The sequence below is a fragment of the Polypterus senegalus genome, chromosome 18 (assembly GCF_016835505.1).
Source record: "Polypterus senegalus isolate Bchr_013 chromosome 18, ASM1683550v1, whole genome shotgun sequence".
Classification (NCBI taxonomy): domain Eukaryota; kingdom Metazoa; phylum Chordata; class Cladistia; order Polypteriformes; family Polypteridae; genus Polypterus; species Polypterus senegalus.
The window spans coordinates 98,307,819-98,332,329 of NC_053171.1; positions in this window are offsets into that span (position 1 = coordinate 98,307,819).

Here is a 24,511-nt window from a genome sequence, read left to right on the forward strand (position 1 = left end):
CCAACTATTACAAGAATAAGTCAATGAACTTAACAGCATTAGGCTTCTCTCAATTGTCTATTGTAATGGACCGAGTATTTTGTCATTTTTAGTCCAATGAATATTGAAACTAAGTGAGAATTGCCTGTGCTGTCACCAGTAAAACAACACATACGCCACTCTATTGCATAACAACTGAGTCTTGATGCTATAGGGGATCATTTTACAAAAAAACAAAAAATGCCTTCAATTATATTATTAGAAATTATATTTAGCAATTTTCTCAGACACTCTGTACTTGTACAGTTGGAAGACACTAAGCCTCTAAGTCACGGATAGTGAATCTGTAAACCTGTTGCCAACCCATCTGTAGATTCTTAAAAATAATGATTCTTTAATGGCATTTATGGTACCTTTACTGTACTCTGCGGTTTCTTCATTCTGGGAAGGGTTCTTTGCATACAAAGTTGGTTCTTTGTACTTTGAAAAGCTTCCTAATATGTAGAAAAAAATGTCTGGTAGGCTACCTAGCAATACACTAATACAGCGTTTCTCAACCTTTAAGTATTTGCGACCCGAGTTTTCATAACAGTTTTAAACGTGCCCCTAACGTTTTTTTCAAACCCTAATAAAAGTTATTCCTATATTTTTTGCTGCCGATACACCGCTACAAGTTTTATTATCCCTACTTAACTTTTATCGACATTTATCTAACTCTATATTTATTTTTCTAGTATAAGAATGTAGTTTAAGTTAATTTAAGTTAATAATAGATGTATTTTTCATATTTTCGATTCTTGTTTTCTATTTTTCACATCTTCGCGCCCCCTTTTTTGTTACTTACTTACTTACCCACAGGTTGAGAACTGCCATGCTAACAGATAAGGAAATCCAGAAACTTAGCTCTTGTTACTGTATGTAGCGAGAGTCCTCTAAAAATTATGTCCCATTAGTGCTTCACAAATCTGTTGCAACAACAACAACATTTATTTATATCACATATTTTCATACAAATTATGCAGCTTAAAGAGCTTTACATGATGAAGAAAAAGAAAAAAGACAAAATCAATACAAATTAGAATAAGGGAACACTAATTAACATAGAAAAAAAGTAAGGGCCGATGGCCAGGAAGGACAGAAAAAACAAAAAAATACTCCAGACGGCTGGAGAAAAAATAAAATCTGCAGGGGCTCCAAGCCACGAGACCACCCAGCCCCCTCTAGGCAGTCCACGTCACATTAATAACCTCAATCAGTCCTCATGGTATTCAGGGTTCTCATGGAAGAACTTAATGATGATGGTCATGTGGACTTCTAGCCTTTAATCCATCACTGTAAGGACATCATGGTGCTTTGTTTAGGTGGTGGTGGTGCAGATCGCCACCCCAGAAATCAGAAAAAAAGCAGAAGAGAAAGTAGGGGTTAGTATGGATTTTGGAGCCACCATGAATAGTAAAGATAATTAATTGAATACACAGAGCATCAGGACTAAACCAAGATGAAGTTGTGAGAAAACCATGTTAAAGTAATGTGTTTTCAGCAGTTTTATAAAAATGCTCCACTGTATTAACCTGGCGAATTCCTATTGGCAGGCTATTCCAGATTTTAGGCGCATAACAGCAGAAGGCCGCCCACCTCACCACTTCTTTTAAGTTTAGCTCTTGGAATTCTAAGCAGACACTCATTTGAAGATCTACGGTTACATGGAGTGTAAGGTGTAGGACATTCCGAAATATAAAATGGAGCGAGATTATTTAAGGCTTTGTAAACTATAAGCAGAATTTTAAAGTCAGTTCTGAATGACACAGGTAACCAATGCAGTGACATCAAAACTGGAGAGATGTGCTCAGATTTTCTTTTCCTAGTGAAGATTCTAGCAGCTGCATTCTGCACTCATTGTAATCGATTTATGTCTTTTTTGGGTAGTCCTGAGAGGAGTGCGTTACTGTAATCTAGTCGACTGAAAACAAAAGCGTGGATTAATTTCTCAGGATCTTGCAATATTATAAGAGGTCTTACTTTTACTATATTTCTTAAGTGGAAAAATGCTGTCCTAGTAATCTGATTAATATGTGATTTAAAATTCAGGTCCAAGTCAATAGTTACCCCTAAATTCCTTACCTCCGTTTTGACTTTTAATCCTAATGCATCAAGTTTATTTCTAATTACCTCATTATATCCATTATTGCCAATCACTAAAATTTCTGTTTTCTCTTTATTTAGTTTGAGAAAATTACTACTCGTCCACTCAGAAGCACAAGTAAGACATTGTGTCAGTGAATCAAGAGAGTCGGGGTCATCAGGCGCTATTGATAAGTGCAGTTGTGTGTCATCAGCATAGCTGTGGTAGCTCACGTTGTGCCCTGAGATAATCTGACCTAACGGAAGCATGTAAATCGAAAAGAGCAGCGGACCCAGGATAGAGCCTTGTGGAACACCATATTGGATATCATATGTCTCTGAAGTATAATTATCACAACTTACAAAGAATTTTCTACCTGCCAGGTAGGATTCAAACCAATTTAAGACCCTGCCAGAGAGGCCCACCCATTGACTAAGACGATTTCTAAGAATATTGTGATCAATGGTATCGAATGCGGCACTCAGATCTAGGAGGATGAGAACAGATAAACGGCCTCTGTCTGCATTTACCCGCAAGTCATTTACTACTTTAACGAGTGCAGTTTCTGTGCTGTGATTTGTTCCGTCTATTACCATCCATTCACAGCTATTGAGATCTAAATAAAAAGTTCTTTCTGGAACCTTCATGTGGATGGGTCTTTGGGGAACCAAAAGTGGTTCCCCTGTGGCATCGCTCTGAAGAACCGCTCTGGCACCTTTATTTATGAGTGTACTCTAGCTAGACAGTACACATTATATTTTTGTCATAAGTGTAACGTACCAGCAGCAGTGGAATGCAAGACAGTAATAAGCTCTGGATGGTAGGCGAAGCCACAACAGGGTAAATGACACCCATCACCACTCCCATCAGAAATAAGTAAAATGAAGACAGCAGCATGCTTCTGGACTCTGGGGGATTTCTGAAGTTACCGGACAGCAGTCACACAAAGATAAGGTCGTTAAGTTAAATGTGAGGTGTTTATATGTTATACAGTACCTCTTTAAATGTGAAACAAAAGTCAGTTTTCTTTTTTAGAAAAAGTACACTTCAGGACATGCCTCGATAGGTACAGTACACGTTCATTTGCAGCCCAAGAACCAGATGTGTTGTTAGAGCCTTAGTCTGATGGCTCTCACTTTTTGGTAATGGAGTCATTTAATGCAAGTGGCGGGAGAGGAGACAAGGTGAGGCCAACTGTTAGCCTTCCTTCTGAGTTTTTCAGAGAACATCATAGACAAACACTAGAAAAGGACGGGACAATGAAAAAAACAAATGCAGTTTTTCTGCAAACATTGGATAAATAAAATCTCCTCCTCCTTACACAAGCATAATGGCCTAAAGCTTTGAGGAACACCACTGCTGGTAAAGCTACAAAATGTGCTCACATTAAGATGTTTAAATGTATGACACTGTTTAGAGAGTTATAAAAAAAAGATACCTGAAATTTGTTCTGTATTTAAAGAAATTATGAAAGCCTGAGAGCTTTATGTTCTACATACAGGTATGCATTCAGTGAAATATAACGTACTAGTCAATTTCACTTTCAGTATATTAACTTTCATAAACATAATCAGATTAACTTTGTTATAACTGTTGAGCCCATTCACATAAAACACAGACAAACGTATACAAGAATCAAAGAATTGATTGATTTGGGTATGTCAAGGGTTGGGACTGCAAAAGGGCTTCTAACTCTGTTAAATGACACCGAGCTTTGTTTGTTGTTGCAACAAATTTTGCTGAATGAACAAAAATGTCCACAGTTCTCAATTTTCATTGAAGTGACATGTCCTATTTTGGCTGCACATAAACAGAATCCTTGAACTGCTATTTGTGTATCATCAGTAACAATTGTTACAAACTAAAAATTATTCAGGTTAAGAAATTCAAAAAGTATGTATAAGAAAGGAACATTGCCATCTGAACCAGGCTAGTTACTCAATCACGCCTGTGTCTGAATTGAAATCTGAGAAAAGAGGAGAAAACCCAGGGAGCTTGTGCTTTGTGCCGTAATGCATCACTTCTCTCGGCTTTTATGTTTTCTGAACATCCATGTAACTTCGAGGGCTGATCAACCCGGGATTGGCTGCACTAAAGTATAACCTACGGTCTTATCAGAATTTTATATAAATCCAGGATCTACCTGTAAAGTTGTCAGAGAAGGAGACCGAGTGCAATACAGTAACATGCATGCAGGACAGGCAGTACACTAACAAACAGCTTCAGTGGAGTTATAGTAGCAGTAAATAATGACATTTTGTTATTTGTTTAGGAAAAATGTAAACAAAACACATAATATGGAAGTAAATGTCATTTCAGAAAACTGAAAAAATAGATAATACAGTATATGGCAAAAAGCTTGTGGACACCCCTTCAAAATTATTGATCTCAGTTGTGTCAGCCGCACACACTGTTAACAGCTGCATCAAGTCAAGAGTTCAGTGACTTTAAACGTGGCACTTTCATAGGATGCCATATTTGCGCACAAGTTATTATGACAAATTTCTGCTATTCTAGATCTGAACCGGTCAACAGTCAGTACTGTTATTGTGCAGTGGAAGCGTCTAAGAGCAACAACAGCTCAGCTACAAAGTGGTGGGCCAAGCAGACACACAGAGTACTGAAACATAGCATGCAACACAACAAGAGTTCCAAATCTTACTACTAACAACTTTGCAGCCATGAGTAAGTTACTTCACCTACCTGTGCTTGAACTGGAAACAAACAAAACAAAAAAACAAATGTAGTCAATTGTATCTCAAATGCTGTAAATCACCTTGGATAAAGGCATCAGCCAAATTGGGAAATGTAAAAATCTAGGATTTACCTGTGAGACGGGTAGAGACGCAGACAGAAGCATCCAGAACAGGTAGCAAAATTTGACAAACAGCACCACTGGAGGTACAGCAGCATTTTCTGAAGCACAACATTTTGTTTCATTTTAGAAAATTGTAAATAAAATGCATAATATTGAAGTACCGTATATACTCGCGGATTAGTTCTCCTGCGGGTAAGCTGGGGACTTGATTTTATCGTATAATTTCTGGTATTTTATAATGTCGGTCATATAAGTCGAATGCGGAAAACTCCTGTTATTGGTCCAAGAGATTATGATATGCTAACGCCTGCCCACCTGAGACAGTAACCACGGAGCACGCATCCTTTTTTTTTTCTATGTGGGTATGCAGTGTATCAGCGTGTGCTCCTAACCTCTCTCTCTCTTCATCGTGCCTACATAACCACACGGTAATACCTGAACTATTCCGAAGCGACGTTTGCATTGATTTGTGTTTCTTGTATCTCACACCCTCATACACCTTTATCGTAAGAACATCCCTTATCTACGTTGGAGCGATCGATCAGAAGAAAATATGAAGCTGGTTTTGAATTAAATGTTGTTGAAGTAGCAAAAAAAAAACTGATAACTGCACTGCTGCCACAAAATTCAATGCATCTGAGAAACTGATGCGAGATTGGAGGATGCAGGAAGATGTAAAAAAAAAAAAAAATGTTAAGTGTTGCATTTATGAACGGGCGTATAAGTCGGGGTCTGATTTTATTATCGATTTTTCAGGTTTCAAGACCCGACTTATATGCGAATATATATTGTAAATGGCATTTCTGACACCAAAAAACTGAACAAAGAGATAACACTTGTTAAGGCCCTACACTCAATCTAGTCTGCATTTTTATTTCCCAAAATACCTTGTCTCCTGCTCACCACTCCCCAAATTGTCAGTGTCTGTCTAGCTCACTTCCTAAACTTACCCTAGGTTATTATGGTCTTTTGGGCTGCATTCTTAGGTTCAGTGGGTTTCTTGAAGGGAGAGATAGGATAATATGTCAGGCTGTGCTCCAACACCATTCTGGCTTTTAGTTGTGCTCCAGCTTTAGTTCAGAGAGAATTCCACAGATTAGATTCTTCATCCTTTTAATTTCAAAATAAGAGTGATTCATGTCTTACAGCATTTGGGAAGCTTATAGAGCCACGTCACCAGGTTTCTACAGTGTTTAACTTAGGAAGGTCTGTTTGTTTGCTCAGGTCTTCCTACAAGGGTGTATCCCTCCTGTACTCTTTCCACATTGAGAACTGTATTTATATTGGCTTTCCTTTCCTTCTGAATATTCACAGAAATGAAGGTTGATGTTTCATTTGAAGTTGCAGCCAGATGATAAATACTAGCATAGCCATTGCGTAAGTGGTGACATGCAGTATGACAACGGTCAGCTCTACTCCCTAACAGATGAGGTCTAGGACCAGACAAGATGGGCATGCTCCAGTGCACTCTTCCTCTTTTCAACAGTCACAACAGCACAGTACCAAATCCATTCAAACGCTGTCACCCTGCACCAGGGAAAGGTGTATCTAGGAGGCTCCTGGGCTAGAAATGATTTCCTTGCTCGCCCCTAGGGGAGCGCGAAGTAACAAAAAAGGGGGGCGACAAGATGTGAAAAAAAGAAAACAAGAATCGAAAATATGAAAAATCCATCTATTGAAAACAAAACAAATTAACTCAAACTACATTCTGATACTAGAAAAATAAATATTGAGTTAGATAAACGTCGATAAAAGTTAAGCAGTGTGATGGACGGCTGGTTCCCATGCCCGGCTGGGACGCCCCTGCTGCATATGTTCCGGGGGAGCAACCATGGACAGCTCAATACTTTCCCCGGGACGCTTGGTGGCAGCCTCCTGGGCCGACAATGATTCCCCCCGCACCCCGCTTGGTTCCATGGGAGATGGAGTCCTCCACAGCCAGGTTGGGAGATGGGATGGCCGCTAGGGTGTGCAGCGTGCAGTCAACAGCCCGGCTGGACGAGTCTTCAGCCCCACCCAGAAGTGCAATTAGGACCAGGTGGTCAAGCACCTGGAACGCTTCCGGGTGGGCTATAAAAGGGGCCAGCCACCACCACTCAGGAGCCAGAGTCAGGAGGAGGAGGACTAAGCTTAAGGAGGAGTGGTGGTAAAGGAGAAAGAGTGTTTTGGTGGTGTTACTTGTGTTTTGTGCTTTGGGACTGTGTTGGGCTGTGTGACACGGGGAAGACGTGTCCCACGGCTGAAGAATATAATAAAGCCTCTGTTAATTTTGTACGTGCCTCTGCGTCAGTCTGTGCCGGGTCGGGCGCTATACGGCGTCCTTATTACACTAGGTATAATAAAATATGCACCTATGATATATCATTAATTAAAAAAGAACAAATTGGTATTAGTGGGCTCCTTTCAAAAAAACGTTAGGGGGGCGCGATTAAAACTGTTATGAAAACTCGGGTCACAAATACTTAAAGGTTGAGAAACGCTGTCCTTGCTTAAGGTGATATAGCTTTAAAGTGATGTAAAGTGACCTCACTTTATTGATGAAATAACAAATCTGAAGAAAAAAAAAGTTCTAAAATTTATTTCTGTAGATTTATAAATGTGAATGTTGAGCTTTGGAAAAATAAATTGCATTTGAAACTGCAGTTCTATGATCTTAACTTTACAATTTGTAAGTCAGTGATAATGAACGTGAACTAAATGTGTGTAATCCTAATAGAAATCTGTTTTGTATTCTTTATACCAATGAAAATATGAAGTGTGGCTCAAGAATACAAATATAAAGTGCAGTATATCATCATGTAGAACAGCAGAAAAAACTACTCAATCATGCTAAATCAGTGTTTTTATGTTATGCTATTAAAATTCAAATAACAAAAAAAAAAGTGTGTGTGTTCCTGTTTTACCTGCATGGTGGAAATGTGAAAGGGCTTCTGGACAGAACATTCTGTTCAGGATTAAATATGTAAGAAGGATCTGATATGATGATTTTCAGCTATTCTATCGATTCCTCAAAGACTGTTTAAAGTATCAATGCTTCTTCATTTCCATTACTTACTATAGAAAGAATCTAAAATGAATTGAAAGATTAGCAAACCTCAAATTAAGCCATAATGCTTACAATGGTAAACTACTAGTTTCAACTCCAACTCCAAATATACACCATTTCTCTAAACAATATACGTCTGCAGAGATATTTAACTGCCCTTAGAAACCGAGCCACAGGGGATGCACAAACCAGTGGGATTCTTCATGTCGGTCCCAAGCCTGGATAAATGGGGAGGGTTACATCAGGAACGGCATACGGTGTAAAATTTTGCCAAATCAATATGCGGACAACAATTTTGGGTGATCCACTGTAGCAACCCCTAATGGGAGCAGCTGAAAGGAGAAGAAGAAGAAGAAGAAGAAATGGAAGAAGAAGATTCAACTGCCCTTAGACAAGCACTGTATTATATTTGTAAGGGCCAGTTTGTCTGTGGATCACCACAAGAGATTGGTCACCCACAGTTTAAAATGACACACGTCTATCGATGGCTACAAAACGGATAATAGTATTTAAGAGGAGACAAATTTGTTTTAATTTCCTGATTACATATTAAGATGGAAACATTTCTTTAAAGCTCCAAATGAATGTCATTTCCTGCTAATCAATCTGACATTTATATAGGGTTTAAACCTATTGAACAATCAAAATGCATTCAGCAGCAACACAAAGACACTGTACAGGAGTTGCTTTAGCAAAGTACTTTGCTTCAGGGGATTATGCCATTACTTGTTTACTTTGTCGTTATGTTCAATCATTTATTTCCTGCAAAGTACGGACAGGCTTATTCTCGTCACAGAACACATTAAAATGGATTAGAAGGTAAGCAGAATGTTGTTATAGTGACAACGGGAGAAAAAAAATACACATAAAATAGATGGAAAGATGATTATTAAAGACTCCTGACTTGTCTAAGTACAGTACATTCACCACTTAGCAATTTCACTTACACAAGTTCACTTTATTTATCTTGGTACTTGTGTGGAGGCAGTGCTTAAAATGAACAGAAAATAATTCTAAACATTAATATCAATAAAACATTATTACAGAGACTACAGAGTGTGACAGGAGCCACATTTTCTGCTATAGCTATTTTATCTTGAAACAGAAAGAAAGAGAGTTGCTCACAGTAACTAAAGCAGTCGTCAAAACTTTTAAATTAAAACTTCCCACACTCCCATTTTCTGAACACTATTTCTCCAAAAGAATTGCGCATAAGAAAAATATATATTCTGTGATACGACACCAGTTCTCACAGGACATAACCAAACTCAAGTGTTATTGCAATTAGAATGCATAGACTGTAAGTATTAGAGCTATTTGCTTTAAATCCCTCTAAATGTATTAAGACTCAGTCAGCTTAACTACCCATGTTAGAAATATTTAGGCATCATAGATAGATAGATAGTATTTGGTATAGTAGGCAGGATTAGATAGATAGATAGATAGATAGATAGATAGGTGAAAGGCACTATATAATAGATAGATAGATAGATAGATAGATAGATAGATAGATAGATAGATAGATAGATAGATAGATAGATAGGTGAAAGGCACTATATAATAGATAGATAGATAGTGTGGTGGACAGCTGGGGCCCTTGCCTGACCGAGAAGCCTCCATGCTGGATGGCCCGGAGGAGCAAGCGTGGCCAGAGTGTTAACTCCCCCAGGATGCTAGATGGAAGCCCCCCTGGGTTGCAGCGGTGCCTAAGACTCTCGCAGGGCTTCAAGGGATTTAGAATTTGGTCCAGCTCTGTTGGGATATGTGGGCGCCGCCAGGGGTTGCTGCAGCTGCTGCTGAGCCTTGGAAAGCAGCTCTTCTGCCAACACCCAGAGGTGCTGCTAGAACTAGGTCCACAAGAACCTGGCACACCTCTGGGTGCCTTATAAAAGGAGCCAGCAGCAACTGCTCTGGGAGCCAGAGTTGGGAGGAGGTGGACGAAGCTTGTTGAGGAGGAGTGGAGAAGGAAGGAAGAAAGGAAGGAAGGAAAAGAGAAGAAAGCAAAAGAAAAGTAATGAGTGGTTGTGCTTGCTGGAACTGTGAAAATAGAAAAATAAATCCAGTGTGCTTGGATGGATAGATAGATAGATAGATAGATAGATAGATAGATAGATAGATAGATAGATAGATAGATAGATAGATAGATAGATAGATAGATAGATAGATAGATACTTTGTTTTTACAGAAGCTCAATGAATAAATATTATTTTATCATAATAAGCCACAACCCCCCTCTCAAATACACACCAGAATAACTAAAAAGAAAGAAAATGTCTGACTTGGCCAAAGATATAAGGAGCACTCCCAGGAACAATGAGGCATTATACGTTGGTATAAAGGAGCCCCAGTCGTGTTTCTTGACACACATCTGCTGAATAATCCATTGGCTGAGAGTCCAGAGTGTTAGTGTTCATAATGGCACAGTTTTGATTCCATTCTCTCCTTCACTACAACCCCCAGCAGGCCCAGAGTGCATCCCATAACTGAGCCTGCCCTTTTAATTAGCTTGTTAATTTGTTGGACTTTTCTTGAAGTGATGTTACCAGCCCAGCACTACACACCACAGAAGATCACACTGGCCATCACAGAGTTGAATAAGATGTGAAGGCTGCCACTTCCTACATTGATGGAACACAGTCTCCTAAGAAAAAAGAGCCTGCCTTGTCCTTTCTTATACAGTTCCTCTGTGTTACTAGACCAGCCCAGTCACTGATGTGGACCCCCAAATACTTGTAGCAATACACTATCTGCACATCCTCTCCTTGAATGGTGACCGGACTTTGGCTGCAGTGAAAGTCAATAACCAGTTCCTTGGTTTTGCTGATGTTACATTGCAGACAATTTTCTTTGTGCCAAGCAAACAAGTTCTCCACCTGACTCCTATAATCTTAGTAAAACAAGGTGAGTTACACGAGTTTCACCTCCCCTTATCAATGGGGGTCAAAACTGCCAAGTAGTTATAATTTACACTTTCAGTCAAACTTTACATCTTTTTTGTATTTTTTTTTTTGTCATCTATGTTCCAAGCAGAAATAAGGAAGCATTATTTTTAAAGTCAGATATTTAACAGGATATTTTTATGCACAGTCGAAAGGACATCAGGTCATAGCTGTTGTAAAATATCTCCATTGCACTGAAGTCAGCTCCAGAAGCCAAAGATAATTCCCTGCATAATAAATCCTGAAGACAAGCTTTCTTTCCAGAATTTTGAAATAAATTTCCTCTTTACACAAACAGCATTACTCCAAAGAGTATGAAGTAGCACCATTGTGATAATAACCCAGGGCACATTAAAAATGATCTTTAGAGAAAGTTAGCAGGAGAAATCCACTTCAACACTCAGTTGCACACAGAAATACACAATAGCTGCTACAGTCCGTGTATGGTGACTCCTAGAATACAGTTCTAGCTATGCCACTTATTTAATGTGTAATGTACTCTATGAAATATGTATTGATGTATAACTCGAGGATTACTTTACAACTATTAAAATGATTTTCATTATTTAGAATGATCATAATACTATTGTTTATAGCGGGAATGGATGACCTTGACCCTTGACATGTCTAGGAATTCTGTCCTGCGTTGCATTCCAAGTCATTATGTGAATTTGCAATAATGAATGATGACCTATTTGATTGGTATGTCGTATCAAAAATACTCAAAAGCTGGTAGTTTGATGATTGCCAAGAGGTCTGTAACTGCAACTGATGAACAGTATTAGAAACATGAGAAAGGAAAATGTATGTATGGCATAATATATATATCTAGTACTCTGAAACGGTGTGGTGTTTGTGTGTGGATTCACTATTTTAGAGCAGCTGCAAGTATATCAGTAGTGTCTAAGTCAGTTAAATACTGATACGAAACACTGCTAGTGATGAGATAAGCAGACATACAGTATGCTCTATAATGAATGTTTTGGATTCCACGCTTTGATATTTGATTTAAGATTTTTCATTTGAAGATTTACCAATGTTGTTTCTTGTCCTAGTGTGTGGATATAAACACAGGGAACTTCAGTTTTTGTATTACATCTCGCCTGAAGAAGGGGCCTGAGTTGGCTCAAAAGCTTGCATATTGTAATCTGTAATTTGTGAATTTCCCCTTGGGATTAATAAAGTATCTATCTATCTTTTTAATTAGCCAATAAAAAGTGTCATTTTGCTTGGCTTTTCTCTACACCCTTTGATAATAAAGGTAGTTACAGATAAGTACCAAATTAATGCAACTAGATAAAACACTATTTACACTCATTTTTCTTAATGTATTTTTCATTTGGCCCTGTGGTGGGCTGGCACCGTGCCCGGGGTTTGTTTCCTGCCTTGCGCCCTGTGTTGGCTGGGATTGGCTCCAGTAGACCCCTGTGACCCAGTACTTGGGATATAGTGGGTTGGATAATGGATGGATGGATGGAGTTTTTATTGGAGATTTTTTTTTTAATATCATGATCCTAATTAGTGCTTTGTTTCTTTAACCATCCATACGTCCATTTTTCAAGCATGCTTATCCAGAGCAGGCTTGCTGGGAAGCTAGCGCCTATCCCAGAAAATAACTGGGCACAAAGTAACAGCAATCCCTGGATAGGACACTAATCCTACCATTGGAGAACACACACACACACACACACACACTAAGAACTAAACCAATTCTGTCCTCTTAATATTCGTAACACTTGTGTCATTCACCCTCATTTACTACTTATTCTTGTATCAGCACAGCTGTTTCACCATACATAAACCTACTTAAACTGACTTCCTCTCTTCATGCTAGAAGCCAAGCTCTCAGCTCTCCTCCCTGTCGATGAGTCCTGGGACCAGACAAGATGGACTTGCTTCCACTAAAGCTTCTGTCCTCTTCAGTGCATTCTTCCCCGTTACTTTGCAGCCTTCCTCATATCAGTACTGTACCAAATGTATTCAAATACTGTCACCCTGTACCTGGGAAAACTGCATCGAAGGAGCTCCAGGGCTAGAAATGATTTTCTTGCCCTAAGGGCACATAGCTTTAATAATGTAAAGAGATGTGACCTCACCTTATTGATGAAATAAAAAAAATGTTCTAAATGTTGTGTATGTAGATTTATATACCGTATGTGAAGGCTGGACTTTGAAAAAACTGAAACTGCAGTTCTATAATCTTAACTTTACAATTTCTAAGTCAGTGAAAGTGATGGTAAACTACTTGTGTGTGATCCCACTAGAAATGTGTTTTATATTCTCTGTAATGAATAATGAAAAATAATGTGCATTCCAAAAATATACAAATAAAATATAGGGTGGTCCAGATCGAATTATGCAATTTTCATTATGATAGATAGATAGATAGATAGATGTGAAAGGCACTATAAAATAGATAGATAGATAGATAGATAGATAGATAGATAGATAGATAGATAGATAGATAGATACTTTATTAATCCCAAGGGGAAATTCACATAATCCAGCAGCAGTATACTGATACAAAGAAACAATATTAAATTAAATAGTAATAAAAATGAAAAAAATTAAAATAAAATTAATGTTAGCATTTACTCCCCCGGGTGGAATTGAAGAGTCGCATAGTGTGGGGTCTCCTCAGTCTGTCAGTGGAGCAGGACGGTGACAAAAGTCTGTCACTGAAGCTACTCCTCTGCCTGGAGATGATCCTGTTCAGTGGATGCAGTGGATTCTTCATGATTGACAGGAGTCTGCTCAGCGCCCGTCGCTCTGCCACAGATGTTAAACTGTCCAACTTTACTCCTGCAATGGAGCCTGCCTTCTTAACAAGTTTGTCCAGGCGTGAGGCGTCTTTCTAGTCTTTCATCTTTATGCTGCCACCCCAGCACACCACCGCGTAGAAGAGGGCACTCGCCACAACCGTCTGGTAGAACATCTGCAGCATCTTACTGCAGATGTTGAAGGATGCCAACCTTCTCAGAAAGTATAGTCGGCTCTGACCTTTCTTACATAAAGCATCATTATTGGCAGTCCAGTCTAATTTATCATCCAGCTGCACTCCAAGGTATTTTTAGGTCTTCACCCTCTGCACAGTCACCTCTGATGATCACAGGGTCCATGAGGGGCCTGGGCCTCCTGAAATCCACCACCAGCTCCTTGGTCTTGCTGGTGTTAAGGTGTAAGTGGTTTGAGTCGCACCATTTAATAAAGTCTTTGATTAGCTTCCTGTACTCCTCCTCCTGCCCACTCCTGATGCAGCCCACAATAGCAGTGTCATCAGTGAACTTTTGCACGTGTTATAACTTAAGTTTATTACATAGAGAATTCACAAAAAATGGAGGACAAGTGGGACATTACATAGAAAATCAATGAATTAATTCAATGTAAGTCCATTTTCGTTTATTACAAGATATTTCGAACAATTCTTTTGTCTTGTATTGTTTTCCTGCATTGCATTAAACGTTGCATAATTAGATCTGGTAATAGATCATGTATAGCAGCTCACGTCTAAGCAAACCCAATAGTACTAAATTGGTTGTTTATATTCTTTCTTTTTGTCACTAAAATAAAACAACAAAAAAGTGTGCATGTTCGTAATTTATCTATATTTCGGAAACGACTACTGGATAGAAAATTGTGTTCAGGAAGAGCTAAATAAGAAGGATCTGATATGATTTCTTTTAACTGGTCTGACTATCGATTCAACAAAAGACTCAGTGCTTCTTCATTCCTGTAACTTTTATAGAAAGGATTTGAATTGAACTGAAAGATGAGGAAATCCCAAATTAAGCTATAATGCTCACAATGGTAAAACAATAGCATAACATTCACTCCAGCTCCAAATTTACAGCATCTCTCTAAGAAATAAGTCTCTTCATCTAAATGATCCTGTTTATTTAGATGGCCTTGGACAAGCACTGTAGAATATTTGTTTTCATGTTAGAAACCTCTCTAAGTTAGACTTCTACCACCCATTAGGTTTCATTGGAATGGCAGCCACATTAAGTTACTTGGGGGCCCCTTAGGCTTTGTTTATGCTACTAAATCAAAATGTTGCTTGATCTGTTATTATTCATATCTTTTTTCTCTCTCTCAAGCATCTGTAAAGTTCGAATTTCCTCTTGGGGCAAATAAAGTACATCTATCTATCTATCTATCTATCTATCAGCAAGCATCTGTGATGACTAGGTTGTAGCTTAAGGCAGAGATCGAGAATTAGGATGTTCTTCTGTGTCGTCCCTACTGCGCTACGCCATAACAAGAAAAGTGACCACTTTTAAACAAGTTAACAAAAATCAAACTCACCAGAGCTACAGGAGTTATGGCTGTTGTTTAATCAAAATCATTTACTCAACGTACCAGTTAACATAAGTGATGTCTTCTGACACATCCCAGAATCCTAAGCTTGCTTGCAATTTATATAATACAGACTTTTTTTTATTTATTTACTTAAGGAACATTGATTTTAATTTATACATGACAGCATATGACTTGGAAATAGATGACCACTATAACTAAAAGACCAAAAATCTGAGCAACAAAGGTGCCAGTTCAAGTCACTGTGTTACCCTAAGTAAATAACCTAACCTGCCCAAGTGCTCCAGCAATGTGTCTTTATCTTTTAAATGACTTTGGGTAAAAGTGTCTACTAACTCTAACATGACGATTAATGTTACTACAATTTGAAATTAAATACTTTAAACTTAAGCTTACAATTGAAAGATTTTTATCTTGTGTATGAAGTGGGAGACGTCTCACAAGCAGTCAGTCCTCTGCATTGCTGCCATTTTACTTTTTTTCTCTTTATGTCTGTTACCCTTGCATTTGCAAAGTTTACAGTCAGCTACATGGTCGTCACGGAATATTCTAGTCTACGGCGTGAACAACAATAAAAAAGTTGTATACCTTTTACTAAAAATTAAAGCAATGAGGAACACTCTCAAAATTGTTTTACGTCAATTTAATTTTCTTAAGCTGCGTTTATATTTTTTTTTAGTGGTTTAAATACATAAACCTCTTCCTGTTGCTTTAGATGATGAAATATTTGTTAATCAAATTTATGGGAAAGCAAAAAATGATAAAACTTTTAAATATTTTAAATATTTTCTCTAAATAGGTGTCAAAGAATAGAATTTCTAATAACTTTTAAAGTTAATCAGAAACTCAGCAGAAATGAACATCAACATCAAATCTAAAATATTATCTCAGCTTTTGAATTAGATTGGGCCCATAATTCATTGAGCATTCATATGCACCAAAGTGTAACTATACTGTATTATATGCAATTCTTCTTAAAATGGCAGAACTCAGGTTCAGTACATGAATTCTCATTAATCAATTGTCATGTCTCTGTAAGCGCACTCAGCAGGGAGTACACGTCCTTTTAGAAATGATTCTTTTCCTCAGACCCACAGGTAACGACAAGCCTTTAACACTTTCACTCAAACTGGTCAAAGGACACTCGAGCGCTAGAGGAAGAAATTGTGCTTAACTTGACTTTGCTAGCTTTCTCCTTAAGAACAAAACAGCTGTACAAAGCACAGAAAGCAGCCCATTGTCTATTCTAATAAAGGCAGGAAATTGGAAAACCAATTCTTGATCAGCAAGCTAAAGTCCAGATAATTAAAATCTCTTCAGAGTCAGTTTCTTTTATCTTCTCAGGTTTTATTAAACAATTTCCACCTCTTTTCCATTAATTAACCTCACCGTTAAACACACAAAAACACCACTTTTTCTACATTTTTAATAGAAATATTAGAATTTATAATGATCAATGCTACTCCTGTACTTTTAGTTGACTTTGTGTGTCTAGTGTTATCTCCTACCACCCCACCAATTTTTGTATTGTCTTCAACAGGAAGTTGCAGTCTTGAGCCATTTATGCAGCAATAAATGCTAGGAAAGATAAAACATAAACTATGGCTATATGCTTTCAACTATTATGGTGCTAACTGTCATCATTTATTTTAACATCCTCTGCTCATGCTGTCTTTCCTCTGATCCTTATGTTACTTGTTAAAAAATGTCCTGCTCTTTCATTGGCAGTAAACTTGCTTATTTCTGCTTTCTCCATCACTTCATTTGCTTGTCATGAGCACCGACTCTCAATTTGTGACCACTTATTATTTTCTCATACACTGTATCCTGATGCATCCCTAGAGGACATTATAATTACAGGCAAAAAAGTTTTATTACAACTCTTCATCTCGCAAATGAAATTCAGAATTTCACTGGACTATGTACACATGATGGTAATGACACTATAAAATATAACTGGCAAAGTTTGACCAACACCCCACTAAATGATCACCCAAGTCTTTTCTTAGTATAACCTTATCCATGGCCACTTCCTAACATTCACATCTCGTTTGTTATGCTACCCATTTTTAATCACAAGTTTGATGTACAATGAGAACCCCAGATCTCACTTTGCATTATCTAGCAATGATTAATATGCAGTTTTTACATATTGTGTTTAGACACATTTCCCTTCTTAGCCTTGTGTTTCTTATTTGTGGCCCTCACACTTGTTTTTTTTTCTTTAATGTAAAGTTCAGATTTATGTATACAGTGTGTATCAGGTTTTGAGATTTTTGACTTTAACCTCTGTTTTTGGGTTCATTTCCTGCATTTGTTGGTCTTGAAAAGTGTTTCTCCACCTTTCGGGTGTTGTGACCCACTTTTTCCCCAAATAAGTGTCTTCACAACTGACCAGGGAGTGGAGGGGTGCAGGGGAGTCCTCTTGGTGAATCGAATGAGATTGTCAAAGCTTGGGGGTTAATCCACTGAGATCCACTACCATTATATTTAAAAACTAATTGTTCAGAGATGGGGGTTGATTTGTTTTGAACTTTTTTCTTTTTGTAAAAGTTGACTTGTGTATGGAGTGTCATTTGATTTGAAAAAATCCAATAAAATTAAAATATTAAAAAAATGGTATTCATTTATTCATTAATTTTATTTGAAGAAAACAACATTGCATATAATCAAGTCAAACCTGTCCAATGAATAACTTCAAAGTCAAACTAGGAAAAAAATCACAAAGTTAAAATAGATAGCAGGAACAAAAAGATAAAATCAAACAGAATTTGAACCCCACCTGAGAGAAAACCAAAAGTATGAACAAAAATAGTTAAAAAAAAAAAAGAAAAAGGAAAAAAAATACTTATTCTAAAATTGTATTAACTAAATCTTGCCATAATAAAAAAATTCTTAAGCAGATTCTCTAAGTGAGAATTAGATTTTTTCCAGTTTCAAATAGTATAGAACATTGGTTACCCACTGACTTCTAAAAGGTGGGTTGGAACTCTTCCAGTTAAGCACGATAAGTCTACAGGCTAGTAGTGTGGTATCGGGCACTAATGTAAGTCTACAGGCTGGTAGTGTGGTATCGGGCACTACTGTAAGTCTACAGGCTGGTAGTGTGGTATCGGGTAGTTACAATCCATTTGTCCATCTCAGATCATCTCAGAGTACACCAGAACCCCTAGCATTATAAACAACAGCAACTTGCACCCCACTAATGGCACATTTGGTTCAGAAACACTGGACTGGTATATGCAGCCTCTAAGATTAACAAGGTCAAGCATATGGGGAAAATCTTAAAAAGAAAAAAAAAAATATATATATATAGTGGCAAAGGCGCTATATAGGCATCAACCCGACACAGACTGACAACAGAGGCACGTGTAGAAATAAAAAGGTTTTTAATTTTTCTTCACCTGTGGGGCACGTCTTCCCTGTAATCCCCCACAGGCACAACAACACCCAAGGTAAAAACACCCCAAACCACACTCTTCCTCCACTGCTCCTCCCAGACAGCTTCATCCTTCTCCTCCCGATTCTGGCACCCTGAGTAGTGGCTGCAGGCTTCTTTTGTAGCCCTCCCCGAAATGCTCCAGGTGGTAATTGGCTTAATTAGGCTGCACTTCCAGGTGTGGCAGCATTCCGCCCACAGAGGCTCGTTAAGCCGTGCAGCTCTTGCAGGTGGTGCCCATGGAGCCCAACAGATCTGTCCTGAAGTCCCACACTTGTTACCCCCATGTAACCCAAGAGGGCTGACACCACGCGTTTCGGGGGACACAGAGTGCATCCCATGGATGCTCCCCCGGATCCAGTGTTGAAGGGGCATCCCGGCCAGGCATGGGTCCCGGCTGTCCCTCACAATATATATATATGAATACATTAAACTCTAAAAGCAAGCAGTATCATCCAAACCGGTAAGTTAGACTCTGTTACTGTTCACTGAGTTTTTTTTCATGGCATATAAACAAAATTTACAAAGCATTTCTCAACAAGTAGTAAAAGCAATTTTTGCAAGGAAAACCAGATTCTGTTTACCATAATTTTCAATTTTTTATCACATTTCTAGTTTTTCTTTCAGATGCTTTGTAAATCTAAATACCAGCATAAAAGGGTCTTCCACATATTTTCCAGATCATTTTGTAGGTTATTTCAGTTTAATGTAAGCCATTATCACCTGAGCATCAGAACAATTTCGAGGCATTATACACTTGGAAAATTCTTTTATTTTAATTACATAGACATGAATGAGGTATCGACAGGGATGTATAATTTGTTTTGTTTTGTTTCCATGAAATCCTTAAGAGATGTATAACACAAAAGTGAAAAACAAACTAAACAGTGGAGATGTAATGCTTACAGTATATATAATTTTGAAAAAAATCAATCTACTACTCTACTTTAGCAACAACTAAAAAGTACAAAATATTTTTGATTTTGTTGCTGGACTGTGTATTTTATTCTCTGTTGAATAATAAAGATTATTTAATATAAATACTATACCCTGGTTAGTAACCAAAACCAGGAAGAGGGAATGAAGATTTTAACCAAGATGTCTACATAAAAGTAGAACCCAGCTGGTGGCCAGGGGCCTCATGTATAAACGGTGCGTACGCACAGAAATGTTGAGTAAGAACTTTTCCACATTCAAATCGCGATGTATAAAACCTACACTTGGCGTAAATCCATGCACTTTTCCACGGTACCTCATACTTTGTCGTACGCAAGTTCTCCTCTCGGTTTTGCAGACTGGCGGCACCCAGCGTCAAAGCAGTGCTACTGTTCCTGTGTGGTTACTCCTTATTTTCCTGACGCGGCTTTATAAATACACTGAAACTAACCGCATATTGTTTATTAGTGTAATGCATCTGATTGTAATTAATTTGTAACAATATAATGGTCCAGGGAATAACCATAGTATTCCAAATACCAGAACTGCTTTAGCGTTGTTACTCTCACTGCACCTTCGTTTCTTCTTTCAGCTGCTCCCATTAAGAGTTGCCACAGCGGATCATCATGTTCCATATTACTCTCACTGCACCACTCGGAGTATTTATATCACTGTATCTGAGTGTGAATCAGAGCAGCAGCTAATCAGAAAGAGAATTATCAGTATACAGCTTCAAGAACACGCTGTCTCAGCCACTGCAAAACGTTTCAAAACCTTTCCTGTTCGGACCTCGCGGTTCAGAAACAGTTTCATCTCAAGAGCTTTAAATGCACTCAATCAATTGCTCCTTGTAGAACTGTTTGTACTTATAAGTACAATCACCCCACTGTAAACTTGCACTACAGTTATATCTCACAACCTGAGCCACTTTATAAAGCGCGTATTTACATATGATGCCGATATCATTTTTAAGATGAAGTGCAGCAAAATATGTTTATTATATTATACAGATAAAACTTTAACTTCATTTAAATAATCTATATTCTTCACTGGGACTGGCGTGAAGGACAGAATAATTAAACATGTACTACGAAGATATTTCAATGTTCCTTAAACATTTTGAAGAATCAGCACTCTAAGCTTACAGATGGCTTAACATCTATTACAGAGCTGATTGTATGGCAATCACTTACTTAGGGAAAGAAAAGCAAGGACTGCAGGGGCGGCCACGCCAATATATATTGAATATAAAACAGAAAGAGAAAATAACGACACAGCTAAAGACGCAGCGGCAAATTTCGACTAAAGTTAAACGCTTGTGTCATGAGCACGATGCGGCTATGCAGTGTCCGCAACGGACGTGGCCATCCACCGTGCATAAGATACCATATTGACATTGGTGGGTGAAGGAGCCACCGATTCTTTCTCTGCCCAAGGCCTCCACAAGCCTAGAGCTGCCCATGAGTACTGCTGCAATAAATTATTTCATCGAAGGTCACGCACAATCACTGCGCCGTGAAACCCATGTTTAATAACGTGCTTTAACTCCTATCATCAGGAAAATTACATCACGTATACATCTCAGTATTTTAGTTATTCAGAGAGCTGTAATATCACAAATGTAATGGATTCTGTGTCCTGTCGGAGGAAGAGAGCCGGTTTAAGAAGCAAGTAGTGATTCACACACATAGAGCACATAGAAGATCACATACAAAACAAAGCATTTAACGTGCTACTTTAATTACAACGTGATTTGAGAAACTGGTTAATTAAACAATTTTAAAATGAAGTTTATGATGTTCTACTTTAATGACAAAATAAACTACATGATTAAAGTGGAAATGTCGAGATTGAAGTTGACATTTTGTGCTTTTTCCCCACTGTGTTTCTTTTTTTTTTCTCTGTACCCTAATAAGCTTTCATATGACACTCAGACAGTGGGCTACGACTTGCCTTTTCACGGCGACTTTGATATGTGACAAGTTTTTTTTATTTCTGGCACTGTGCGACTTTGTGATTGTGAGCTTTCAAGTTTCTCCAACATACTATGTCACTCGATCAACTTCCTTTTGTTGATTATACCACGGTTTATTTGAACAAATAGTATGTTTTTCCTTTGCCTCCACTTGGTATTCGCTGAAATTCTTATATTTTCCCCCATGCTTTTCCCATTGTCTTTTCACAGAAGGCTAAGCTTAAGGGTGATTTATATTGATTTGCATATTCAAAGAGGCGTAATTCTGGGAGGAGTTGGGGCGGGACAGAAGGCGCGTGCGTTATTTTTCACGCTGATCAGGATTTATGTAGCGGAAGACCGTGGAAGTTGGAGTACGCACAGAATCCTGCATCTGGATTTTTTTGTACGTAAGCACATTTCGGCTTTTGTGCTTACATCATGTTATAGTCAAAATTTTTATGCATGGCGTTATGCATTAAGGCCTCAAGTACTTATCAAGTTTAAAATGCAAACACACAATTTAAATCACTTAGAGATCTGTACATAGACAACATTTTTGCATCCTATGAACAATTACACTCCAAATTTCTTTCACTATCTTCAAATTAGAAACTTTGTTAAACTGAACCTGCCCAATTTCCCTCACCTCTCACCTACCGCTATACCGGAAAAAAATATTACTCAGTCTCGAGTGCTCAGACAGCATTTCTGTAATATATAAAACTATTTTACAGTCCCTCCCTTTCAAAGATCCAAGAGGACAGTGGGAAAAAGATCTCTCACTCAACATTTCAGAAAAGGAGTGAAAGGCAGCAATGCAGAGAATTCACTCGAGCTCCATATGTGCAAAGCATACAATTATTCAACTTAAAATTATATATCGAGCACATCTCTCTCGTCCAAAATGTTTCCAGGGTAAGATCCAACCTGTGAACGTTGCAATCAAGCTCCAGCCTCACTGGATCATGTTTTGTGCCTGCACCAAATTAACATCATTCTGGACCAAAATCTTTAAATGCCAATCAGACAGCCTCCTGATCCACTAACAGCTGTTTTGGTGGGCTCACAGATGGGCTTAAAGAGGAGAAGGACAAACTGTAATGGCCTTTACTACACTATTGGCACGTAGACTTATCTTGCTAAACTGGAAGAATCCTAACACTCCTCTGCTAAGTCAGTGGGTAACTGATGAGATATACTATTTGAAACTGGAAAAAAATCTAATTTGCACTTAGAGGATCTGTGCAGAACTTCTTCAAAACCTGGCAGGATCTAATCAATAACATTTTAGAATAACCATTTAAATTGAGGAAGCAGGTTCTCTTCCCCTCTTTTACTCCATGTTTTTATTCATTTATTATTTTATCTATTCATTTGTCTTTACTAGCATAAAGTTTTACACTGCTGGCCTAGCTCTCTTTCTCAGGGCTGGGGGTTGATTTGTTTCAAACCTTTCTTTTTGTAAAACTTGAGTTGTGTATGGAGTGTTATTTGATTTGAATGAATTTAATAAAATTAAAAAAAAAAATACAAACACACAATTCCCAAACCATGAAGCCCAAACTAATCATTCCCTGGGAGGGCCAAGCTGTCTCCCCCTTGCATTCTACTAAGCTATTCCCACCAATAGACAGTTGCCCATTGCACATTAAAATTCTCACAAATGAGCTTTGCTCAATAATTTCTTTTACAGAGGAAGGCTCTTGTGGTATCACGCACTGACATAACCATGTGTGATTATAATAGTGATGACATGCACCCTGTGATGTCAACAACACACAACCTCATAGAAACTGAAACAAAACAAAATACGGAGGGAGAAGGGAACAGAACAAAGGCTAAAGCGAAAATCCCACCCACAGCTCTTCACAAGTGCCCATTAAGAAACAATTATACAAAAGATCACAGATGAAATGGGGGTTTCAGCACCCTCCATGGATGTTGCTCACTTGCCCACCAAAATAACCGAATGTGTACCCTCTAAATGATAACTGCCTTCATGTTGGCACCTCTCAATATCTTCCTTGTAGTTAACAATGCCAGTTTTTTCATAGTATATTCTGTATATGCATGAATGTAATTTACACAGAATTGTAATTCAGTTCAGTTTATAAAGTGTAGTTCTTCTTACTTAGTCACAAATATAGTAATTTTAAACTGACACACAAAACTTTATGCCAAGAAAACACCATGCAGTAAACACTTCAGTAGTATTTTCCCTTATACATGTAATATTTTCCCATCTATTTTAACAGCAGTTAGTCACAAAAGAAAAGTCCCAAATTCTAAACTTCTTGGTCTGTCAATCCCCTAGCCGCACTGGAGCTTAACACAGGCAAACAAGGATACAGAACAGCAAAAACAAAAAAACAAAATCCTGCCACCAGTCCATCACTGAAGGCGACATATCTAGTCCAAGGTACTCCGAGTGCTCCTGCAAAATGACAAGAAGAAAAAGTGAAAGGCTGACTAATAGTCAAAAAAAAAAAAAAAGAATTTGTACATTATTAAAAGCAATATTAAGAGCCTCAGCAACCCAGCCTCATTTTGGATCCAGTCCCGAGTCCAGACAACACATAAAAATCACAACAGCAACAGAAGAAGAAGTAAAAGAAGAAGAAAATAAGCAGCCTCAAAAGCTGCCATAACATGAGAACATGATGTTAACTTAACGAGTCTTTAGCCGTGATTTAAAGGGGCTTTTGTAATATCGGTAGGTATATTAGTCCACCGTTTGAGGACCCTGCTTGCTGTGCTTCATTATCTGATAGTTCTACAGTAGAATTTCTAACAGTCAATATTCATAGCCTGCCTGCCTGCCTGCCTTCAAGGGATTTGCAGACTGAGCTGCCTTTGAACAGCAAGTGATAGAAAAGAATGCACTGCACCTCTGCAAAAACCTCCCTTATTTAATTATATGACTTATGGGATATTTATTACTCATAAGGAATGAAAAAA